Raw genomic sequence first — 8,687 nt, 5'->3', positions numbered from 1 at the left:
TGGAGCCAAATTCTATAATATAGGTATGTACATTTTATTTACATAGGCAAAAGGAAAGCTATTTGTTATGGATGTGGTTGCTACAGCGATAGAAAATGGCTCCAACCATATTGCAAAACGCAGGTGGCATGGTTTTTCATTGATAAAAAAAATAAAATGCAGCTGTTAGTTGAAGTTTTGAAAGTAGGAAGTAGGAGTTCTGAAAAGTAAAAATGGCATAGTTTTATGCAGAAGTTTATATACCTTGTTATAGTGTTTTGGAGGGGGAGTTTTGGGCTCTGGAGCATGCCTGCTATGGGAAGTAGCTTCTTCCTTGTCTTTTCCAGTTTTCCTTTTGCTGCTTGCTGCTGTGTTCATTGGAGCTGGTGATGATGGTGCACTAATGATGTTTTCTTTTTCCACATACGACAAGATAATTAATTTTGCAGGAGTTCCATCCATAGTTTTAGCAAATGACTCTTTTGACTTGAATGGTGAATGTCTTTCCAGTTAATTGTCTTGTCACATTTGCAAGTGGCAACATTTGTTTCTGGGAGGCGTTTGGATTTTGATGGATAAGAAAAGATTAGTTAACAATAGGCATTTATATTGTATTTATTTTAATTAGCTGTAATATATACCTTAGTGCAGCGAATGTCGTAGATTTCTTCTGAAGTGAGATGCAACATTGTTTCAGCAGCTTCGTCTGCGATTAGTGTTGTTGCTGAACCACTGTTGTCTGTGATGGTGATGTCAAATTGTCATCTATTGTAAGAGTAGATAAGAGGATGATTTAAAGTTGTTAGTCGGGAAGTAAAGCATATAAAAATGCATTTAGGTGGAAAGGCAAAAAGAGGAATTTAGGGTGCAGATAAACTTCTATAGCAAGTGAAAAATAGAATTGAATGGTTTAGAAATAGAATATATTTGTCTGCAGGTTAGTCATGATAATAAACGTGGATAGTAAGAGGGAAAAATGTTTTTTTATTGAACATGCACTGCTTGAAGTTTTGTTAAAGATATCTTAGTGATTGTTATAATAAGATTTGCGGAACGGCGTCAAGTTGCACAATAGAATCTCCTCTGTGAACGAAGCCTAGTAAATATTTGTTTGCATGTTGAACAGGCTAAAACATAGAATTGTTGATTTTCATCCAATAGCGAAAATTCAGCTTGTATGCAAACTATTTGGCCCTGGAAGATTGTGGGAAAGTGTGAAGAAACATACAACATGATGATCTGTGGAATTTGCATTTGTTCTTACCGGAAGATGTTGATGTCCAATGGCAATTGATATGATCTCATCTTCAAAAGGAATAAGCTGAAGAGAACCTGTTGAAGTTATACTCTTTTTGGTGTATGCGATCAGCAATTGTTCATTTGATGTGGCCCTAGAAATATAAATTTAAACAAGTAAATGTGAGTTTATGGATATGCATATGTATTTGTCGGTAGTTAATTTTTGTGGAAGTAAATACCATTTTCTGAGTGCAGCAACCTGTGAGTATGGAGGATTGATTTGAATTGTTGTGGCAAACCTGCTTGTTAATCCTGTATATTGGAATGGTTGAATGTAAGTTAAGTGCTTTGATATTTGTAAGAATATGATATTAGTGTGTGAGTTTACCTGCATATGATTTTGATTTTGCAATTTTTCTGGCCAGGATGATTGGATATTGATTAAGTTGTTCCGCAATATATATTCCAACATGATCAATGAAGCTTTCCCAAAGTGTAAGCTTTTTGGGTTTCTTCCTGGGGTAAGAAGAATAAAAAAAGATTTCAGTTGTTGTATGGTTTTTTTACAAAGAGGATAGTATTGCAATCAAATTGAATGAGGTAAAAAACCATTGGAGGAGAGGAGAATTGGGAGAATGTAAGCATAATACAACCATAGTGCAAAATGAAAGAGCTCATAAATGCCATTAACCGAAAGAAAGACAACTTTTATCTATTTAGTTAAGGAACAGACTTATATATAAGCTGGCAGAGAGATCATTTCGTATGCAATCGTATTTTTCAAATAGTTACTTTAGAAATGTAATTCAAATAGTTTTTTAAGTCAGAAGATTAAGGTTTTTACCCAATAGTCACTTTACAGATGCAACTCAAAACAATATTTTCAGCCTGAAGATTTGTTTTTTTTTTTAACAATTACTTTACAAATGCAACTCAAATCAATTTTTGCAGCCTAAAGATTAGTTTTTTTTCAATAACTTAGTTAATGAATTTAACTTAAATTAACAGTTTGATGCCTGAGAAGACTGGACAATAAAAAGAAAAAAGGGAGAAAAACTTATGGTGGTGTTCTAATAGAAAGAGAAGAGAGCTACTGTTCATCTTACAATAGAGGGGAAAACATATATGAAAAGTTGATTCCATTAGAGTTTGAGACATGAGCATGTGGAGAATTCAAAGTTGTTTTTCTTTGAAGCTTACCTTCTGTATTATTCATTCAAATGTAAAAAGGTTTGATTAAGATTGACTTTTCTTTTAGAAGAGCCGTCAGGATGAATTTGTAAGGGAGTTAATTTGTTATAAAAGTTTCAAAAGAACAACAGAAAAACTGAAAATGATAATAAATGTATACTTACTGATTATCCATTATAATCAATTCTTGAATTCTTGATCCATTGGCTGCACACGTTGGCAAGGCGACGTTAACCACAATGGCAAGGACATCTTGGAGAAAAGTAGTGTATAAATTAGAAAAGAATTGAGGTTGTTAGACAATTATAGTTAATGAGAAGTATAAGTTGTTAACTTTTGTAATACCAAATTCTAATCCTTCAGGTTGATGGTGGAAGCTGTCGAACATTGTAAGAGTAAGCCGTGTTGGTGGTGGCAGTGAATCTTCTGGTGGCTCAACTTCTTCTATTGGTTCAATGAGAGTGCCTTTGTCAATTGTCCAAAGGAAAGTGTTGATTGGAATTTCATATGCATGGTTTGATTCGGTAACACTTGCAACTGATATCAAATAGGTATGGTATGGAAGAAACAATTCAGCATAACTCTTTATATCGCTGCCATACATAATTCCTTGGACTTGTGTTTCCTATGGAAAACAGAAAATACAATTGAGTCAGTTAAATCTCACATATTATATTATTTTGTAGCCAGGAAAATTGTGTGTTTAATCTAAAATTTGTAAAGTTTTTTTTTAGTGGCAGAAGTTGAATTTTTTCCACGTAGAAAGCATGGTTATTTCCAAAACTTAAATTTTAAAGTTTTAACTTCAAAATGTGTGTGCCAACAATGAATATAGCTTAAAGATGCATAAAAGGGGCATGCTACACATTGGACAAATGTCGTCTGAAGATAGTCAATTTATGACACATATTAAAATTTCTGGGAAGGGGTGGTAGCAGGCAGAAGTGTTGCAGATAAAGAAAGGGACTATTGCTGTATTCAGATGATTAATCATGGCAACACTATTATTGAACTTTATTTGTTTGCAAGTACAAATAAGTGTGAACAAACATAATATTCATTGAGGCTAGTACTGTTGAGCAAAAATACTACATAAATGGCTCAGCTATACAAAGCAGTTGTTGGTTTCTACATAAATACCATTTAAATTACTTGGGAAACAGGGGTAAATCATTCAAGATTCGGTGAATTTTGCTGAGAATGTACATCAATAAATGAATATCTTTAACTCATAAAGATACTCCTATGTAGAGAGATAAAAAGGAAGTTAAAGAGATATGAATAGGTCTAACGCTGCTAGTTTCCAGTTATAAATACAATCTGATGAAACACAAGGAGTGCAATAATTTTGACAGTTTTTGGAAGGCTCATAACTATCAAAAATAAGTAAAATATTACTTTTATTAGTCTCCAAGAACTTTTTGTCCAAGCAAGTCAAGTAGATTACTACATGAGACTGCTACAGGGATTTTATTCTAACATTAATAATAAAATTTGGCTCTTCTGGACTAATGACTTTTCTGTAAAGATCATTAGTGATACAGATTATGTAACCTCATATCTTTTGTTTATGCCAAATGCACGACAATGTTAAGGAGAATTCTGCGGAATGATTTGAAATATCTAGAATGAATAGAGTACCATAAATCATGAGACTCAACCAATACACTTTGGATCAAGTAAACAATTTGAAGAACACAAATTCTTCTTCTAAAACTGAGCACAAAAGTTATTATAAAAATTAAACACATTAAAAAAGAGATCAGCTAATGCAATAAATAATTATGCACTTAATGACGATTGGTATTAAGTATGGTCAATTATATAAGAACTTAAGAATCAATGAAATTATTTAATTCTATAAAAGATGGCAGATAGTAATATACAAGCTCAATTTGGAATAAACATGATCTCATATAAAGAGAAATTATTTCTTACAATTTCCACTACAATGGAATAGTTAATCCAGTAACAATCAAAAGTTGTTCACTACAATGCCCACCAAAAGCGAGTCAAGAAAATAGTGTCATTGCAAGCTTCTGTAGAAAGAAAAGAGAAATTAGCACTACTATCTGCAAGATTTGATGCAAGAATGTACAACTCATATCAATGGCATGGCTGCAAGAGTTTACGTTTTGTCACCAAAACAGCCAGCTCAAGAACTATAGAAGCAATAAGAATGCACATATATTCTAAGATAGTTTGACCAACAGTGATTTGGCATTAGATTTTTCAAATCGAAATGTCTAGGCATCCCCTTGGTTCTTCTACTTCAGAATCAAGTTTGTCGAAAAGGCCCGAGGGTCATTTCTGTACACACTTTGTTTTGACATCTATTTTTTAGCTTTTGGTAATTTTCAATTTAAAAAATACGAAACAACATGTGATAAAGTTGTTTTCCACTGCTTTAAAGGCAAAAATAATAATCCAAGTGCTAACAGGTAAAGTTGTTTTCAACAATTAAACATATTGTTTTTATTTGTTTTAGCTGTGGATGCTATTATTTGAGTTCTCAACAATGACTTTACATGTTGAGAGCTTTATATAGTTGACAATGCATTTAGCTTTCTAACATCATTCCATATTAATTGGAATGAAGATGCATCTCAAAAGTGTAATAAAATAAGTTTAAAGCTTGAAAATTTTATTTATGAAATTCAAGCTTTGTGTCTGTCTTGTGTAAGAAATTTTGAAATAGATGTCTTAGCTCTTGAATCAGACCTTGTGGAACACAATATAAGAAACATCGTATGAATAAATTAAAAAATAAGAACGATCAAAATCGAGCAAAACATTACTAATTTGACGACGACAAAATCATATACCCTATTTGATCCCATGAGTGGGGTCTGAAGTTGAAAGTAAATGAACGAAGTTTAAAGAGTAATATATTTGTTGTTAGTAAAATTAAACTCATTTCATCTCACTGATTTTGCATATGACCTTATGATTGAAAAGCATCGAGGTATGCCAGGAACATGAAGGTATATATTAAGTAATAGTAAAAGTAAATGAAGTCTTCATAAGGCAAAGAGCATTTTCAAACAAATTGTCAAATCTGAAGTGTTAGTATTGTCTGCAAGAATAATGAGAGGATTCTACTTGAATTGTATTTCCATTTTGGCTGCACGCTATGATTTTTGACAACTAATAGAGCTTGTGTTTGCTTTACTCATGAAAAAGTGAGTGAGCTAAAAATAATAGAGCTATAAAAGAAGACAGTGAGAAGACCAATGGAGAATGACAAATGTCTTAGGCATGGATAAATGTAATTGCGAAGCTAATTTAAGTGAGGATTGAGTTCTAGATAAAGAAGCAATGTCATACCTCTTCATGTTAAAGAATCATGAGTTGATACTTATTGGTTTTTTGCAGGTTATCTCTAGGTCGGCCCTTATCAACGACTTGCACCTTAACTGTCCATTCTTTGGTTTCGCTGGTAACGACATTTATGGTTAATCTTTCTGCCATGAGATGATCTGTGATTATAATATTGTGATGTTGTTAGTGCATAATAAGAATATGAGCAAATAGAATATAGATAGTAACAAAATTGCATAACATAATATAAAATGATTGAAAGGTAAAATTGTCAAAGGAAATAAGGGGAGGTTTTTACCGTAAATTGCTGCAGTATCAATTTAGAGAAAAGCTTTTGCGATAATTTCGTCATAAACTATATTATGTGTATAACAATCATTTTTATCCTCAACTGTTGGCGGTCTTATTAATACTTTAACACAGTTAGAACTTTTAGCTCTCGATAATACAACATATAGTTGGCCATGAGAAAAAACAGGTTCTCTCAGATAAATTCCAACAAAATCTAGTGTTTGACCTTGAGCTTTGTTAATAGTCATAGCGTAGCATAAGAGTATTGGAAATTGTGTTCTGTTAAATTGAAAGGGTATCTTTTCATCTTGTGATGTTAATAGTGGTATTCTTGGAATAAATACGTGAGTATCTTTGAAATCATCATTAGAAATTGTGGCACTGATAATATTTGATTTAAAGTCATCGCATGTTAATTGTGTTCCATTACACAAACCCACTGAAGGATTTAGATTTCTTAGTAATATAATTGGACAATGTTTTTTTAAAGATAATTTGTAAGGAGGCAATCCTGGAGGGTTTAAAGTATGCATAAAGTCTTGATATTCACTTTGATCTTTTGGGTCTAGAGTTTCATCAACAGCAATAAATACTTTAATATTAGATGGAGATTGCATAATCAACATGTCATTTATTTCGTCAACAAAATCGTTTTTGGTTGTTAGAATAGCGCGGGAAGTAATCAAAGAAATATTTGAAGCAGATGTATATAGATTGGGATAAACAAGTTTGAATAAAATATTTAAGGAATCCTTTTCATTAGTAAAAGGAAGAACAAAATAACGCGGAATTTCAATTTTTCCCTAGCTATTTATTTTGTCTTTTCCATGGCAATTCTCATCAAATATTGGCAGAAGGCAGGATCTATTTTTGCTCGCATATTTTCGGACAGTTGTAGTCTTTCAAGTTCATTCCAAATTTTAGAGCAAAGTAAGCTTGCAGAAACAAAATCTTCTCTTTTACCACCACGAACAACAGGCAGAGTTTGCCTAAAATCGCCACTAAATACAATAACTTTTCCACCAAATAGAATATTTTTTTCCATTAAATCTTTCAGAAGCAAGTCTAGTGCCTCAATCATTTCTTTTTTTGCCATTGAAATTTCATCCCATAGTATTAATTTTGCATCTCGAATTAAAGACGCTAATGAACTTTATTTACTTATATTACAACTAATATTCCCATCAATTTCTATAGGTAATTTAAAACGGGAATGTGTTGTTCGACCTCCTGGAAGAAGCGAGGCTGCAAAACCGAAACTTGTTGTTGCTAAAGCAACAAATCCTCGATGTCTCACAGTAGACAGCAACACACGATACAAAAAAATTTTACTGGTTCCACCTGGGCCATCAATAAAGAAAGCCCCTGGTTTATTCGAAAAAACTCTATTCAGAATTGTATTGTAGGCTGTTTGTTGGTCTCTATTTAATTGCCTTTGTAATAGCAAATCTTTTTCACTAACAATTATATTTCTTTCGAAAAGTACATCTTTAGCCTCTTTAGCCATTGCAGAAGGTTTTATGATTTATGGAATTAGGTCAAATTCATTAATATCACAGTCCATTGAATAAAGAATATCATTAATATGATTTAGTACTTTATAACGAACTTCTTTTGAAGATAGACCTGGGTATTTGTTGAAATCTTCAGACATTGAATTTTCAAATTTTTTCCATAACTCTTTAGGATTATTTGGATTACAGTAAGCTAGCAACATACCAAATAAATGTCTTAAGCTAGATGGCATTTGATAAGTCGCCGCTTCAGACATACATTCTGTTAAATTATTGTCGCAAAGTAACAATCCTCTTTTCTCTGTTGATTCTCTGAATGTACCACAATATTCTCCATTGAAAGTGAGCAAATCTTCATATGATTTAGGTGCTCTTACATTCATTAAAAGCAGACTAAGATAATATCTTTCTCCCTCAGTTGGGTGACACGTTACGACACAACCAATTGCATTTCTTTGTTTGCGACGTGTCCACATTCTATATGAAGTTGACCATACAAAAAATTCTGGAAATTCTCTATATAATAAATTTAAAGTGATAGCTTCTTTATTGACTTTGTTCATTGCAAAAAAATCAGTCAACATAGTTTTTTTTATCATAGGATTATTTATAACTTTATCAATATTGTATGTGCTTTTAAAAGATACAAGTTGTTGTCCATCAAGATGAAGTTGAAGATGGTATACACATGGGTTAATTCACTAATAGGGAAAGCATATATACGCCATGTAGCTTCAGGTGGAGATACCCATCTAGCTGATTGATATTCTTTTATTTCATCAATTTATATATTTGCATTATTGGTGTGTAAATTAAATGCAATTTTATCGTGTCCTTTGCATATATACTTATAAATATATTTTACAATTTTAATGTCAAAACAAATCTCAACATTTATATGACAATTGAATTTGCTGAGCAAATAAGGATTGTAAGGAACCACCCATGAGTTATCAAGAATATGACTTTCAATTTTTACAGATTGTCCTGTATTTCATCTTCTGTAGATTGGATATGAACTTTTGCCTTTAGTTGTTTGTGCACAAAAGTTTTTTGGATATTTGAATTTGCAATAACCCTTTTTTTTTTTCATACAAGGGCATGTTGGGTTTAATGCACCACATGGACCATGTATCATATGTAAACGAACAA

At 32.2% G+C, this 8,687-nt stretch overlaps 1 long non-coding RNA gene across 1 annotated transcript; it reads right to left on the bottom strand.

Annotated features, from left to right (window-relative positions):
- Positions 1-1,242: 1,242 nt before the first annotated feature.
- Positions 1,243-1,734, bottom strand: LOC125873558 (uncharacterized). The gene is made up of 3 exons (XR_007447210.1): positions 1,607-1,734; positions 1,458-1,530; positions 1,243-1,370 (listed from the first exon to the last, which is right to left on the bottom strand). It is a non-coding gene; the product is annotated as an uncharacterized LOC125873558 (long non-coding RNA).
- Between the last annotated feature and the right edge of the window lie 6,953 nt (positions 1,735-8,687).

The sequence above is a fragment of the Solanum stenotomum genome, chromosome 1 (assembly GCF_019186545.1).
Source record: "Solanum stenotomum isolate F172 chromosome 1, ASM1918654v1, whole genome shotgun sequence".
In the NCBI taxonomy this organism is placed as follows: domain Eukaryota; kingdom Viridiplantae; phylum Streptophyta; class Magnoliopsida; order Solanales; family Solanaceae; genus Solanum; species Solanum stenotomum.
The sequence above is the reverse complement of the archived record's forward strand: the minus strand, read 5'-3'. Positions and strand labels throughout refer to the sequence as shown.